This window comes from Solea senegalensis, linkage group LG2 (assembly GCF_019176455.1).
Source record: "Solea senegalensis isolate Sse05_10M linkage group LG2, IFAPA_SoseM_1, whole genome shotgun sequence".
Lineage (NCBI taxonomy): Eukaryota > Metazoa > Chordata > Actinopteri > Pleuronectiformes > Soleidae > Solea > Solea senegalensis.
The window spans coordinates 3,623,293-3,640,554 of record NC_058022.1 but is presented as its reverse complement, the minus strand read 5'-3'; positions in this window follow the sequence as shown (position 1 = coordinate 3,640,554).

Sequence of the window (17,262 nt, the reverse complement as noted above, 5' to 3'; positions counted from 1 at the left end):
ATAATCAAAAGGTATGAAATCCAAACGCTTTCAACGCTCTTTGGGACGACCTCATCGCAAGCACGAGAAGCAACTTACAAGCCGTGTGACTGATCGAGCGCTGGAAAGCTTCTGCAGAAACGACTGGCACTTAAAGCCATCGCAGGTCAGAGGTCAGACGTCAAACACTCAAAAACTTCCTCTTACTTCCGACAGACACCTGTTGACCACTCGTTGTCCATCGTTTTTGACGTGCACAACACGGTCATTGCACACATTCTTTTCCACTAGCTTGTGGACTGTTGTGCTCTTATTCGGCACTTTATATGAGAAATGGACATTTGAATTTTATGTACATTGTGGTCCTGTTAAGATACAGGATTTTCATGTCGAATCCTTTGCTCTTTTCCTCTGTGCTATTTTGTCAACAATCTCTCCTTTAACTCCTCTCAGGCTTTTTGGCAAGATGGTTTCAGACCCTCCAACCATTTTAAGACCCAGGGAGGGGAAATTAAAATTATAATGTATTATTTATGTATATATTACAGACACAAGTTTATCTTCACAAAAAAAAACAACCTGTTCCACTGCTGCAAGGTTGTGTAATGGCGTCTCAGGCACCTTTGTTTACGGAGGGTTTAACTTTGAACAATACAGTACAAAGTAAACTTTTGAATTATCCTATACTTTGGTTCAGAAAAGCATGGCTGCTTCAACCTGTAAAAAGTGTGCTATTCCACAGTAATGATGTGCTAATAACGAAAAAAAAGGACCTCAAGTGAATTAGATTTGGCTCGAGCTCCGCCCCCAAAAAACCCTATAGATGGATTAGTTTAGTTTATTTGTTCAAATTTGGTCTCTTTATCCCTGGCGACGCCGTTTGAGTGCGGAAAATAGTGTTGCTATCGCCTGATGTTGCTAACAGTGGCTAACGTGAGCTAGCCACGGTCCCTACATGTCCAGTGTAAATGGAACGCAGCCATTAGAGCGCAAGTAAAATGCAGTCAATTGTTCATCACGTTTAGGGCTTACGTTCATTTTCGTATCATCTTTATATTTACTTAAGTTTTTGGAGAGCTGCTGAACTTTTGGATATGTGTTGTTTACCAGTAACGGTGGAGAAAATCAGAAGTCGAGGCACATAGCAAAGATAATAAATAAATAAAAAAGCCTTTATTGATTCCCATGGGGGGTATCTGGATATTACAGCACCTCAAGTACAGAATAATACGAGTTCAATAAGAATGGAATAATAAAAAAAAAGGAAAAAAGAGACAAGAACAAAGTAAAAATAGGACTTTGGATGAAGGAAAAGTTAGTTTGAGTATAGTTTTCAGACGTCAACACAGTATTCCAATTCTTTGTAATCATGATTAAAATGATTCTAGCTTCGTGTACAACAAAGATTACATATTAAAATCAAGGGGAAAATAACAAAAGCACGTACAGATATGAGATCAGTGTATTTAAATTACACGCAGCGGCAGAACGTGCTCTCACGAAAACAACATTTTAGAAATCTTTTTAATTAAATGCTAAAACATCAACACAATAATGACATTATATTAATAACACAGGTAAGTGCCGATAAAACCAGTGACCATAAAAATCCGGATAAAGCTCCATAAAAAATGACGACTGTGGGACGGCATCGGCGTCTTCATGCAGATTCACATAAGAAGATGTTTGGCAGCTCCAATTTGTTGCCTCAGATCACAGCGAGAAAACTGAGGATTGTTTTGTTTTGCGAGGAGCCCGCAAGCCTCCAGGCACATGACATCACTCCACCCTCCTCTCGTCTCCTCTCCCCCTCTCCGCCCGGCCTCGTGTTCCTGTCAGCTCAGATTGTGCAGGGGCTCATCACCGCCGTGGCAGCGTTTAGGGTCCAAGGAGTCGGGACACCTTTTGTCGTCTTGGGGGACTGACTTTGCGGGAGGAGAGCCGTTGTTAGAATTTGGCAACAGAGCGCGTGAAGCCACAGAGGGCAACCTGCTCAGGGAGCCGCGGCTCTGCTTCTCCAAGAGTGAGAGCAAGAAATACCAGCTGCTTTTCCCTGCGACTGGTTGACTTCATTATTATTCCATTGTTTATCCATTATTAAACAGTGTTTTATAGTCTGACGCCTGCCAAGCCAAACTCCACTGGGCTGTCATATCTCACGGAAATGTCTGCGAGTAATTTTATGACTGTACAGAATTCTTCCAGTGAGGCATTTGGGGTCCTGTAGGAATAAAAACCCATTATAAGACTTTGCTCTTTGTATGTGTGCAGTTGATATTTTCACCTTGACACACGGCCGGCAATTTAATTAATATATTTAAAAAAAATAAATGAAATGAAGGAGAATGAGGACATCCTTGCCTTTAAACAACCCCTCTAAAGTGAAACTTTGTGAAAGCAGTCCACTCTCCATGTGCTTTTATACTTCATTTGTACCAGCCCAACCTCCATTTTAGTAAAAGTTCTTTCTGCAGAGTGAATAGTCTATTTTTTTTGTCGTTTTTTTTTTTAATAAGGTCTGTCTGCTCAGGCAACTGTGTCTGCCAGAAATTGAACCGTTACACTTTCTATCTACCCAACAAAAACTGACATCCCTCAACAACCCTCAACCCACTGTTAAATGGAAAATATTACAGCTTATTAAACCCTGAGTAATAAAAAATGAATTAAATGTCCAAGGCTTATTAGAATCAAGCAGATGCAGCCAAACCGCCAAACATACGAGATAAGTAAAAAAAAAAGAGTCATTTTTACTAGTGTAGTATCCCTTTAAATGTATGTGTGTTTGAATGGTCACTGTAATAATAACAACGATGACAAATGATGACACGCTAGATAGAATGATGTCGTCACTGTGTGAGCGGCGGCTCTTTTTAGAGACACATCGGTCACGTTGTCTTGCATCTCTCATCCAAACAACGTCAAGGTCGGCACTGCACACTCTCGCCGGTCAGTCACCTGCCAAGTGACCCATTGGACACTTATTCACTGAAGAGCCAGACGGATGTTCCTTCCATTTATATATATATATATATATAGTGTATATATATAGAGAGAGAGATGCAGTCAGGACTTGGAAGAGGTCACTGCATATGGTTTCAGTTGCTGTTGTTTTTCTAGGTTCAAATATCTCTTCTTCTTCCCACTGAAGGACACACAGATTTCCAGTTTTTTTTAGTAATAGATGGTTCCAAGGGTTAAAATAATAATAACAATAACAATAGTTTATTTCATTAAAATAGTGTTCTTTGGTTTATCATTGGCACTGATTGACCACAATCCGTTCCACACTGTTTTCATCAAACCTAAAACACACAGTTCCCAGTCTGTGGTTTCCTTGGTTACCTATTCATAATGAATGTTACATGAGGTGTAAAGTTTATGTGACTCATGGTATTGATTCGTAATATTTAATATTTTAAAGAAGAAGAAAATCGTCTCTGCTGTGGGCACCTGAAGTGAAAATGATTAAACGAAGGGACAAACAAACACGGATGCGGTCGCGATTCTTTTTTTGTGTGGACAAATAAGGCGCGGTGTCATCCTCAAAAACAAATTGATCGCGGAGCATTTAAGAGGTGCATCTATTAACTTTTAACAAACTCGACTCATTAATCAGAGTCTAAACTCACTGTCAGGGACCAGTTGTTCATAAATGTGCAGTTTGTCTCTGTCGTCCCACCTCTTTCCCCTCAAGAGAAGAGGTCAATATTACTTATTGTCAAAGTTGGCTCATCATTTGGTGAAAGCCAACGAAAACATTCAAGCTCAACAAATTGTCCCTTGTAACAGGGCCGTGTCTAGGGATTTTGCGGGGCCACAAGCACAGGGACCAGGAAGAAATTGCAGAGCTTCTCCAGTGGACACACGCACACACACATTTTCACATTATACTGTGAAATCTATCAGGATTATCCAATAAACGTTATAACGTAGAGCGATTACACAAAAAAAAACATTTCACATTATATTTTTTTACCATAAACCATTATATTAGAATTGTGTCTTTCCTTCCTTTCCTTTCCTCTCGCTCTCTCTGTGTGTCCTCATCTTGCAGGTTGCAGGATCCAGATCCAGGTCTTTGTTGGAGATTGGACTTGTATTTTCGCAGTTTTAACGATTTTAACCATTTCTTCCGGGAGCTCCGTATGAATGAGAACTTCAAAAACACCTGTAGTTGGTATCACAATGGGAAATTCTAGCCTGGTCCTGATAAAGTAGCACTCTGGAAGCAGTTCTCATCCATACGGAGCTCCTGAAGTAAGCGTAAAAGACGTAAAAGTTGTGTGCGGCTGTGTCGTAGAGCTCCGATACTTACCGCCTTCAGCTACAACGGGGTCCCGATGTCTGCGAGCACTCCGCCTGAATGGAAAAGTGGTTTAAAGCTCAATGTGCTTTTCGAGATAACTGATGCCTGATGGTGATGGTTTGTCTCTTAATGGCGCCCGAGTGGTCAACTTGACGGAAAAAGGATTTTATTGAGTGACATGTTGGCGTCACACTGGTCATGAAACGTCTCAGTGCTCTGTCACGGTCTCACTCTTGGCATAATGGATTTTTAAATAAATAAATAAAAATAAAACACATGGCGTTTTCTGCTTACAATGGTCTTCTGATGTGATGTTTGTGTTTTTCTGCCTGAACTCTTGCAGCTGCTATTTTTACCCCTTAAAATCCCTTTCTTTTTCTTTTTTTTTTTTGCAGTAGCTTAACTCTTTTTGAAAGAGCCAGTGAGATGTCACAGACCTCAGGGCAAAAGCTGCTGATGATGTGTAGATTTTCCTCTACTGGTTAATGCTCCAAGTAATCTAGATTGTCAAGGGGCATGAGGATTGATGGCCTTGATTAATTTGTTGGTGGTTCAGGGCAGAACGGTGTTAATTCTCTTCGCTCTGGTCCGACATTGTGAAAATTCTGGTTGTTTACCAAGAGAGAGAGAAAAATGTGTTAAATTCCATTTCACTTAACCCCCATACCATAGGTGGTACATCACGTTTTGTTTTCCGCATTCATCAGCACACGAGGGGGACGGGACGCTGTATTGAATTACACTTCCATTAATAGTTCAGATGCAATTATGCAAATGAGCTAGCAAAAGCTCCACTCCTCGTGAATCACTAATTTTTGCTGTCAGCAGTTCCGACAGACTGTGAGTTACTATCTATAAATACTGGGATCCACTGCTTATGTAAAAAAGGTCCCACGTATGTACTTTTTTTTAACAAAATATAATAATTAAATTGTGCCAAATTAATAAATCTCTGTCTCTTTCTCTCGCTCTCTTATTAAATAGTGATTTTGCAAACTTTAAATCAAAGGGTAACATTTAGACTCGATTCAAGGATGTCTCCACAGAAATCAGAACTCTGGACCTTAAAACCATTCCACACATAGTTGGTGTTGTCCGAGTTATGGACATATAGGTTATAACATCATTTGTTCTGTATTCCTGGTAAATAAGTTTCAGTTTTGTACGTCGTGCCTGCTTTACATTGGATGTGTGTGTCTCTCTTCTCAGTGAGACACACATGATAATTAATCAGTCGGAATAGATCTATCACCTATTTTGCACATCGAAAAATATACAGTGAAAATTAATTTTCATCACAGTTTCGGGCGTCTACGTCCGTCACATCCTGTACATCGCAAACGCAGCATGTGTACTGTTATTATTCTAAAGTTGAATATCAGGACATTGAAGAGTCGTGATATTCAGTATTGGGAGTATTTAAAGGTACTTAGGTACCTTTAATTTTCAAATGTAAAAACCTAAGCAGAAGCTTATCTGTCGCTTTTAGATCTAATCCAGCCACGTCTCCATCTTATTATCAGCTCCGTGGGTATGATGTTCTGTTAGCTTAAATGCTAAGGTGTTAGCGATAAAGTCAGCTAGCTCAAATGGTAATGCATTAGCGATAGTCAGCTAGCTTAAAGGCTAACGCATTAGCGATAATGTCAGCTAGCTTAAATGCTAATGCGTTAGCAATAACGTCTGCTAGCTTAAATGCTAACATAGTAGAAGTGAGATCGGCATGACCAGAAGCCACGATTTAGTTCTTCTACCAATACGTTTGTCCTTATCCATGTTCACTCAACGGTGAAAACACAGGCTTCTTCGAAATTTCAACTTGCATATTCTGTAAAACACGTAAATCTCGGATTTGCAGTGCGACTGAGATGCACTAGAACAGCTGACGAACAGCTGATCGTGGAATAAATCCGGAAGTACACTAACGTAAATTAAATAATGTCTCGTGAAACCCCCCCCCGGTCTTAATTATTTCGATGAACTACTGTACCGTGTGTACATGTCACTGAGCAACACCACAGTGAGGAAACCCACTCGAGAGGCCTGCTGCCAAAAGCCTCATGATGTAAGAGCATTAGTGTATAAGCCATTAATTGCACTTGTGCTTAAGGGAGCTTTAAAAAAAAAAAAAAACAAGAGGGGGGATGAATCCAAAATAAAAACAAGAAAGTGGTTTTGCTGAACAAATTAGCTTTTAGCAAAAAAAAAAAAAAAGAACAGACAATTATTGACCGACTGCAGTGGAATCAGACGCAGGAGCACGAGGGTTTTTCGAAGCCCCTGCGTCAGAAATCTGAGGCTCTGAGTAATGTCGATGTCTGCCGAAGCATTCACATGTTGGGAGACCAAGAGCCTGACCGGCCGACCGCCTTTGTCACATGTCAACAGCGCAGGGTGTAATTGTACGCTGGGATCAGTCATGGGTTGAAAGCCACAGTGTCCGTCTCGGGTCTTATTGCTGACCGCGTGCGAAACCATCCACGACCGCAATTTATTCAGCGTCTAATGGCTTTTCTCTGCGGTGTCACGGTGTCATCTTCATAAACACGAATGCGAAAAAATGACCTCGGTCGCCATCCGTGGCCTCCTCCTCCTCCCCCAAACCCACGGGGTCACTGAGTTTGGATTCAACATAGGAACAAATTCTTCAGAAATCTTGTGGAATCCGTGCCATGGCGAGAACTGAGGCTGCTTTAAAGAGCAAAGAGAGGCCGAACCCAGCGTGACTGTGAACAGAAGGAGACTTTTAAGTCACATCATACGTCTGTGCCAAGGCTACAATAAATGACACTTTAACTGTCATTTTTATCTGCATTTTTCTTTTTTAAACATCGTGTGAAAAGGTTTTCGGTGGCTTAAAGAGAATAAAAACTTCACTGGTTCAATTTTTTTTTTTTTAAGTTAAAAGAAGCAGCCGGGCGACGATTTCTCTGTGCAAGGAGCAGGCGGGGGGAAAATTCAAAACCCACCCACCAGGAACGTTCGCCCGCACCACTTCAAAGAACTGCCCGAGTTTTCTTATTCAAAGCGACCCGCGGTGACTTGTTACGATGAACCTTCGTCTCGCCTTCGGGGTCATTTCATCGAGACGCCGGACCTGCTGTCGTTGACCCTTTTAAGCTGCAGTGGACAGGCTAAAAAAACCGAATTGTTGGGATTGCGTCTCTCTCTGTCTTGAGTTTCCTCTTCTCAGATGAGCATGGAACAGATGACCTGAGGCTTCATCTCTGAAATGTTAAATTGCTTTAGGGCCAGAATTAGTGTAATACCTTCCAATTAAATCATATTATAAAGTTAAAGTCCATCCTCTCCTCGTAGCAAGCCAGTACTTAGTCATTGCTAAAGAAATGAGATGATATGGAGGGTAAAAGTTGCACTCACACATACCACACTGACAGCCTGTATGTTCTTTGTCTGCATGAGAATAAATTACCTTTTTTTTACCAGCAGGTCTGGATTATTCACTGAAAAATAATCTCAAAGTAACACCATTACACTCAAAGAAATGGTATTGTAAATATGTTTTATACTGTTCAGAATTCTAATTTAACGTACATCGGTTGATCATGTTCAGTTTTCTAAATAAAACTATGTTTTGAATTGTTAATAAACTATTTTAACATGCAGTAAATTGGGAGTAATTGCCAGATATCGGAAGTTATTCTGGTAAAAAAATTTACATTTACATACTTACATTTTTCCGCCCCTTTTATGGAAGATTGTGCGATACAATAACCACTTTGTTACATCTGTATAAACCTGCATTCCATGTCTCTTCCTTATTGATGTAATTAATTAGTTAATACACTATTTTAACATGCAGCAAATTGTAAATAACGGCCAAATATTGAAAGTTATTCTGGAAAAAAGCACTTAACTCATTTTTCTGGTGCTTTCATGGTTAAAATAAGCAAAAAAAAAAGTAGAGTAAGCTCAGGCACCACAGTTTGAGAACCATGGAACTAGTCATAGCACAGCATCTGGTGCTATGTCATCGTGTGTGGTGCTCCCTGTCAGCGTGATACTTTTAGTACTAAATAAATCCCACTGAAGGTACTTTCAGGTGTTTGTTTTATGCGATTAAATTCTGTTTTGTTTATTTATTGACAACTCGTATTTGAGTCAGGCAATCATTTATCAAACTGAGCACAGAGCTTAGCTCAAACGCTAACACTGAGCGACCGTCGGGGCGTAGGTCGATCTTTCATTTGGAAGGTTGTGGGTTAGATTTCCCGCAGTTTTGACTGATTTACCATCCAAAAGGAGCTCTTGCAAAAGATGGTAAGAGCTCTTGCGACGTATTCTGCCGTGACCTACGCTGCTCTGCTAATCCCCGATATCCGCCTCCGCCAAGAAGCCTCAGGCCCCTCCCACACTTGTGTGTCCCCAGTAAAGGTCCAGTGTGTGGGAATTAGCGACCTCTAATGGTGAGATCGCAGATGGTAAATAACAAATTCTCCACTCACTAAATCTGTCGATCAGTGTTTGTCAAACCTGGAAATGAAGAATGTTCTCAGATGTCTTGTTTTTGTCCACAAACCAAAATGATTGACTTTTAATGATAATTCTTTGTTTTATGGGGCAAAGAAACTGGGAAATGTTCCCATTTAAGAAGCTTAAACAATCAGAAATCTTGCTTTAATCATGAAAAACCCTTTCATTTCATGCCCTTAGAGGCATGAAATGTCATACGATGCCCTTTATATAATTAAGAAACTCAGTAGATTTGGGTTTTTATTGTGTAGGTCGATATGTTGATCTTCCATCTCGGTCCCCACAATTTAAATCATTTATTTAGACATTATTTGGACATCATTTCTTTAAAAAACCTTCCTGTTTGTGTTGAGTCCCTAAAAATGGAGCACATTTTGTTCTCTGAGGTCGAGTCCATGCATGCGTTGGCACTGTATGCACTTTCTTACTCTCAGTTATGGATGTCCAAGAGCATTTCTGCAGTCGGAGGAAAATTATAATTGACGCTCCGCGGCAAAAGTCCAAAGCTTTGAGTACAGATGAATGCACCCTTTTAAGTCCGCTCGACAAATGCGCTGCCATTTTGACGGCCTCCATTAATGTTTTTAAAGGATTCGGCCACATTTTCTCCACAATGACAGTCTGACTCACTGGGCCAAGTAACATCAATGAAATAATGTCTCCAGTACATGGGGAAAATGCTCTTGTGCTCCACATGAGTACAAATCAACACATGTCAAGTATTTGCATATTCTCGCACAAGAAATAAAGAAAGCAAATTCCATGAGTCATCCATGTGCTAATGTTGATTTCTATTTAGCGGATGGAAATCTAGTGTAAAAAGGGAACGTAAGCCAATATTTGATGCATCTAAAGGTGAAAAGAGCTCAAAGTAAATGGTGCTGACTGTTTAAGTTTGTGGAAGTGTGGTTGTACAAAGTATCGACACATTGATTTAAGGATTTCGTAGTGTTGTAGTCTAGACCACCTAAACCGAGACCAAGGTTTATTGGTTGTACCCGAAACAATACGATTTACGCAAAATCCCAGTAATGATATTAACAAGTTAATCCAAAAATGCACAGGCAATTTACTGATATCCCCACAGTTGTGGTCTTGAAAAAAAATCCAGAGTCCGCTTTGTCCGAGACCGAGACAAGGCCGAGAGCGAGACCTTAAAAAGTGGTCTCAAGACCGGTCTTTACCTTCCCTGCATCAGTAATGACATAGGGAAGTCACCGCAGGTGTGAAAGCACAACAAAACAGAAGCCGACAGATTCGATTGGCATTGTGTGAACTCGTTGCTACACGGTGGAGTCGTGGCTAGCTCTGTTGCCTCGCAGCAAGAATGTCACTGGTCTGATAGAGGGCCTTTCTGTTTGCATGTTCTCTCCGGGTCTGCTGGTCTCCTGCCACGGTCCAAAAACATGCAGAGGTTAATTGGACACTTGGACACAAATTGACCGTCGGTGTTCATGTCTGGTGGTTCTGTGTGTGTGTTGGACTGACGACCCGTCCCCGCCTTCCGCTCCATGTCAGCTGGGATTGGCTCCAGGCTCGCTGCGACCCTCACGTGGAGGACAAAGTGGAAGAACAATGAGTTGGTGAGTTAAAAAAAACCCGACACTGCGTCACGAGGAGCTGACGGAGTTGATTAGCATCGCGTGAACTCATTGCCACGTGGTGGAGTCGCGGAGTACTGTTGCCTCACAGCAAGAAGGTCACCACTCTCGTGGGGTTTTCTCTGGGTCCTCTGGTCTCCTGCCACGGTCCAAAAACATGCAGAGGTTAAATGGACTCTTGGACACTCTCCATTGACCACAGGTGTGGTTCCGTGTGTGTGTTGGCCCCTGCGACCGGTCCGGCTCCAGGCTCGCTGCGACCCTCACGTGGAGGACAAAGTGGCTTGAATGTTACAAACATTGATTTCCAAGCCGTGTTGTAATGTAATGAAGTACAAATACTTCATTACTGTACTTAAGTAGAATTTTCCCATATCTGTACTTTACTTCATTATTCATACTTCTGACAACTTTTACCTTTATGCCAATACATTTCCCTTAACCATCTTTGTTACTCGTTACTACAAAATAAAAGTTGAGTTGGTGAAATAATGCCTGTTTGCTGTCGCTAGTTGTTTTTAGCGGCACCAGCTGTTAGTCGCAGATTGCGGCTCCAAGTGGACTTAGAGTGGACACCGAGGCTCTGGTCTCCTGGGTTTCTGGCCCGGGGTTTCAGCTCTCAGTTGTCAGCTGAGCGGCCAACCAGGCGAGCTAGTGAGCTCACGCGGATAAACCGCAGATTTCGTCTCCAAGTTGAATTAAAGGACAGTTTTTCTAGAAGCTCCACAGACTCCAAAAATAGAAGCAGACACATTTCGGTTGAGAGAGCGAGAGTTTGTCACCATTCATGACAGAAGGGTCATTTTAATGTTGTTTGAAGTTGTTTGTCTGTACCTATTACGATCTTATTGTTCAGAAGCCACAATAAATGTCTGTTTCTAAATTGTAATACCTCATCTTACTTTTACTTCTAATACTTAAGTACATTTTATATCAGAAAACCACTTTTGAGACTTAAGTACAGTAAATGTCAGGTACTTCAAGACTTTTACTCAGGTAATACTCTGACTTTAACTTCTACCAAAGTCATTTTCTGGTAAGATACTTGTACTTTAGTACAGTGAAGTGAAGCACTACAGCTTTAAGCCAAATAAATATTTATCAAATCTGTATTTCCTCAACCTTCTGCACAGAGTACCTGAATTATGTTAATAAAACAGTGTTTTTTTTCTCTTTACAACGATGGGAGTCCAATCTATCAATAAATGCATAGCATGTTTATATTCATGCAGCTGCTACACTCTATACTGTACACACTGTATTATGTCAGTGCACTGTTGCTATCCTGCAGGCGGATCTGCGGGCGGTCAAGGGCCGCCGTGTTTCTCCACCTCGCAGTTTTGTTATTGTGCTTCGATTGTTGAGCAAGGGGGAGGGATGATCGGCGGCGTCCTGCAGGAGGAGCCGATGACCCCCCCGAGTCAACCTCATCAGTTTTCCCCCCCGGGGGCACACACACCGCGGGGAGCTCGGAGCAGGTGGCCACCAAGATGCCCGAGATGCTGTTCATGTATCACGAAAGAAAATGAGAGGAAAATCTGCTCTTCATATCACAGTGCTAAGAAGGCTGGGGGTGGGGGCAAAGCTACTGTGTCATGTATACCTGTGAGATATGGTACGAACGGTGGGGAAGGAATTTGAGCTGATAAAAAATAAAGAATAATAGGGAAAAAAAAACCTCCGAAAAACCTTGTAGCTGAGATTTCATTAAACTCGTGACACCATGGTAAGTATGCAGCTTCTCCACATTGTGTGTGTGTGTGTGTGCTGTCAGAGAGCAAGAGCCTCCTCCTCTTCTTCTTCTTCTTCTTCACAGAAAATAACCAGTCAACATATGAAAAACGATACCACGGGCGGGAGAAAAAGGGAATTAAGGGTCATGTTTTGTAGCGCGTGTTTGAGAGGGTACATTATTCCTCGCAAGTGCGGTTTCAAATCATGATCGCTCAGGAGAATAGAGCGTTCTTATAACGTTCTGAGGTGATCGGCCACACACACACACACACACACACACGCACGCACACGCACGCACGGATAAAGAAAAATTTGAAAAAAAGTACAATGCAACTCCACTCTGTGTCTGTTTAATGCTCCGTGGCTGCCTGCCAACGTATTACGTGACCTTTAAAAGGTTCATGAATGAACCAGTGTGGCACTTCTACATTCTCCCTCAAAAGAACAAGCTCAGCAGACAGTTTATAGAGAGAGGGAGAAAGAAAGAAGAAGAAGAAGAAGAGGTGGAGAGCTCATTAAGAGAGAATTGATCAGACCTGGTACGATGCAGAACTAATGCCAATATCCTTCAAAGGGTTGATGTCTCTGCTAACACCACTACAAGTAATCAGTGGGCCGTATTACAGAGAATACAGAAGTCTACAAAGGCTCACTAATGACTTTGTTTACAGGCTTCACAAGAATAATTATTCCGCATATGGCGACGCGGTGATCACACTGCAGTCTTTTCATTTACCCACAACGGGACAGGTCGTCGTCGTCTCCTCCCCCCCCCGCAAAGTCAAAAATATCGTGAATTATTTAGAAACAGAGAAACACACACACACACCGCGGAGAAGAAGTTAAACTTGCGCCCGGTGGCAGTAAAGATGGCTGCTTTACTGCCACCGGCGCGACCACAAAGCGCGCTCATTTCTGCAAGAAGCATCTCGGGAAGCCAATAACATTTGAACGTGACGTACGATGCGATTGCGAGATCGATGAGGTGTGTCTAGATTATATATTAATTCAGATTATAGCGGAAGGAAGAAATGAGTTATGGAGAAATGCCTATATGACAGAATAAATGCAATATAGAGTCAAAGCTACTGTAAGAAGTGCAGGGTTTCTCTGTTTATTCAAAGTATCTAAAGTCTATGTATTGAGCGTGGATGGAGCATCTCTTAACCTCTTCTTTCTGCCAGGTAACTTCCACCACAAGTTTCTTCTCATTCATTTGAGGAGACGTGGAGTAGTGACGCCTGGCGAGTGGAACTGGCCTTGATTTATCAATTAAAAGGTCGATATTGGCGTCGCCATTGTCGTACTGCACGAGGAAGGACAACAGCGTATCACCGAATCGATATTTTCATGGCATTTGTTGTGCTTGAAGTAAAAAAAAAAAAAAAGAGTTCTCAGTTGAACCCTTTAACACTGCCCAAGTGCATTTTGCGTTGCCGTAGTTACACGACAGAGAAGTTCAGGCTGTTTGTGAAAGCTGAGAAGTTGCACGTCAAAGCCACCCTGCGGTAATTACGGTAAGTACGGTAATTTCACATATTTACGATAACACAAATGTTATTGTAAATATGTTTTATACTGTTAAAAAATTCTAATTATACACACACATCTGTTGTTCATGTACAACTTTTCTAAATCAATTTAAATTGTTAATACACTATTTTAACATGCAGTAAATTATAAATAACTGCCAGATATTGGACGCTATTCGGGAAAAATGGGCAAAACCACTTACTGACAGGACATTTTTCCGTCCCTTTAATGGTTAAAATAAGCAAAAATAATACAAAAATAAGCACTTTGTTACATACATAAGCCCACATCATGTTATTTACTCTATGTCTACAACACGGATGAGATGTTGGTTGGAAATGGGGAATTGAGCAGCGGTCCCCTGTGACAGAGTCTGATCCAAGCGTCACACAGTTCCTGCAGCAGCTTGAGGTCTTTGTCAGTCGAACACAATCATGTGTTCTTTTTTTGGGGTGTGTTCTGAAAATGAGAGATGCTGCCGATTCTCTGGGGAGGCCACTTTCTCTTCTGCTCTGTTCCCCCACACATTCACCAGATAATAGAAGAGGAGGAGGAGGAGGAGGAGGAGGAGGACTACATGTAAAGCAGCACAGTCAATTGTTTACTTTCTACACATCCATCTATGAGAGGACGTGGAAAGGAAAAGAGAGGACAAACAAACATGAAAAATACTAAATCACACAACGCTGATCTGCTCGGATAAAAATACACGCACTCGAACTTGAGCTGTGGAAAGTGAAATGCCACACACTGCTGTCAGAGGCGTCGGTCCTCAGAGTTAAGCCGTGATGAAAACGGGCTTTTGTATTTAGCTCGAGATAAAGTGAATCTCTTTAGAGAAAAAACCCTCTCCGTCTTTACTATACAGTGATGCAGGCGAACGCATCCAAAACAAGCCTCTGCAGCCCTGATTAAGACTTCAGGGTTGTTGTGTTGTTTTTTTCAGTGGATTTATTTATTTCCTCACAAAAGATAAATTGAGTAGAAACCAAGTGGAGACATTTCTGCAGCGTTAAATGTGAAAGCACAATTTTCCTTCCAGGATTCAAATATTAGCATACAGCTTTTGTAAGGAAACGCTGTGATACAGTAATACGTGCCTGAATGAAATTACAACCATTTTTGACTTAACTTTTATTTATTTATTTATTTATTTATTTATTTATTGTTAGCCCTCATGAACCTCTTCTTTACAGTACAGTATCTCAGCTGCCAGAAAGCGTCGTCACCTGCATGTAAACACCACAGACTTTAGGCATAATGACAGATTTGCACCCACACACTCAAAACTAGAGGTACTGATGTACCTTAAAGGGTACAAATTTTATATATATAAAATTATATGTATATATACACAAAATTATAAATATATATATATATATATATATCTTTTCAATACTATGATGCACAAGTGTGAAAAGGTACAATTCTTTCTTTTAAAAGGACAAAAAATTAACAATTGCCCACTGAAAGATTAAAGTTAAAGTCAATATCTAATTAAAGTTAAAGTCAATATCTAATTAATTTGGTAGAATTGCAAAGATTGCTAATTGTCTTTTGTTACATTTTAAATGGGATGTGTTTTATTATTATTAATTAATTATAATTTTTTTATCAACAGTCTCTTCTGCTGCTCATATAAATGACATTGTAGTTCTATAAATAACGTCATCGCTGACTCAGAACTGTCTTGTATAAACTTATAATACATTTTTCCCCTTTCACCCCAACCTGTCTAGGCAGATGGCCGCACATCTTCAAGTCTGGTTCTTCTTCCACTGATGCCTATAGTGCTTGGTCATTGTGTGAATTGTTGGGTTTCTCAGCTCTCGATGATGTCATCGTCTTATATACGGTGCCTTGAGATAATGTATGTTGTGATTCGACGCTATACAAACAAAATTGAATTGAATGTGTGCGACTGTACTTGTTCTGATAGTCAAAAAGGTACATTTCTGGCCCCAAGCAAAAATAGTGTACTAGTGAGGGAACATTCTCCAAATGTGTACCTTCAGATCTGGTCTTGTACCTCCTTACTTCTGCAAAAATGAAGCCACAGCTACTCACGATTCAATGATTCATCCTGTGCCTACCTCACGAAATAACTAATTAAAAATACATCAGAGAGATGAGCATTCATTCATTTGTAGTAGCTACCTTAAAAGGTCAATAGTGTAAGAATGAGTGCGATGTAATGGTTAGAGTGCACACTTTTCCTTTTCCCAAGCACGGCATTGAAATACAGTGGCCTTTGCATACCACAAAGATGAAAGACAGTTTTTGTCTCACTCTCTCTGCCATTTCGTCCTTCTTCACAGTCACTTTCTGTGTCGCATTTATACGAGTATAGGAGTTCTTTTTTCATTCACTTCGGAAAGCGTTCGTTTGAAAACATGAAACACGCGTCACGTTTGGTCGGATGTCGCCGCCTGCGCACACCAAGGCCTTTGCAGGATAAAAGGCTTATTATATAAAGGCTGCAAATCCAAACTATTTAGTTGGAGAGCAGGGGTTAGATTACCCGAGCTTTTACATCTGCCCGTTAAAACGTGGCCGTCACGTCACCCGTGAATAAAAGAAACATGCAGTATAATGTCCTGTGAAACACTCTTGGAACACACGTTTTCACTATTTGTTTATTTGATGTGAGTGTGTGTATATGTATTATAATTTTTTTTTATTATTATTATTATTTTCTTTATACTTTTCCTTTTTCTTGGATTTCTATGTTACACCTTAGGAGGGGATGGGAGGCCTTGCCTTGTTGTATGTAATAGTGTTTGCTGTTTCATATGCTGTAATTTGCAAACAAAAAAATGAATAAATACATTTATAAAAAAAAAAACATCGGCACCATGGGCAAAGCATGTTGCCGTATGTTTTGAAAAACTGGGCCACTGGGTCAAGATTACAGAATTCTTTAAATTAACTTCAATTAAAATAAATTTTTAATGTATATTATGTTGTATTATAAACCCTACATGAGAGTATATATTATATCAGGGGAAAAACACATTGAAAAAATAAAACAATTGTAACTGACAAAGCATAATTATTTTGTGTTTTCCAAGCTGCTCTCTGCTGGGCGTCTGCTATGTAGCGGGCTTAATTATTCAAGTGCTGCTTCTCTGAAATAGAAATAGCTTGATTGAGTCACCTAAACGGCAGTAAACAAAGTAAATCTGGTCACCGCCGTGTGGAATCCGGGAAGCGACCTGCCAGTGTGAGAAACCCTGATAGAAGAAGCAGGAGTAGGAGGAGGAAAAAAAAAAACACACCCCCAAAACAATTAGTTACTGTTCAAAGGGATGGACAAACATGAGAAATGATGCAAGTGCCGAAACCAAACCGCATGCGTGGGGACAGGAACAGCTGCAGGGACTTGTTATGGGTTCCAGAGTAACAGATGAAGAAGTCTCCGCAGTTTGGAGCAGCCAGAGGATGGCGTCGCATTAGTCCTTTCTGCGCTCTCCCGGCTGCTGCGGGGGGGGAATGTAGCGGGGGTCTGTCAGCAGCAGCCTCAGCAGTCAATCTATTTGCAAAACCCCGAAGCTCAGACACAGGAAAATGGCTTTGGAGAGAACAAGGCTGCACACGTATGGAAGCATCATC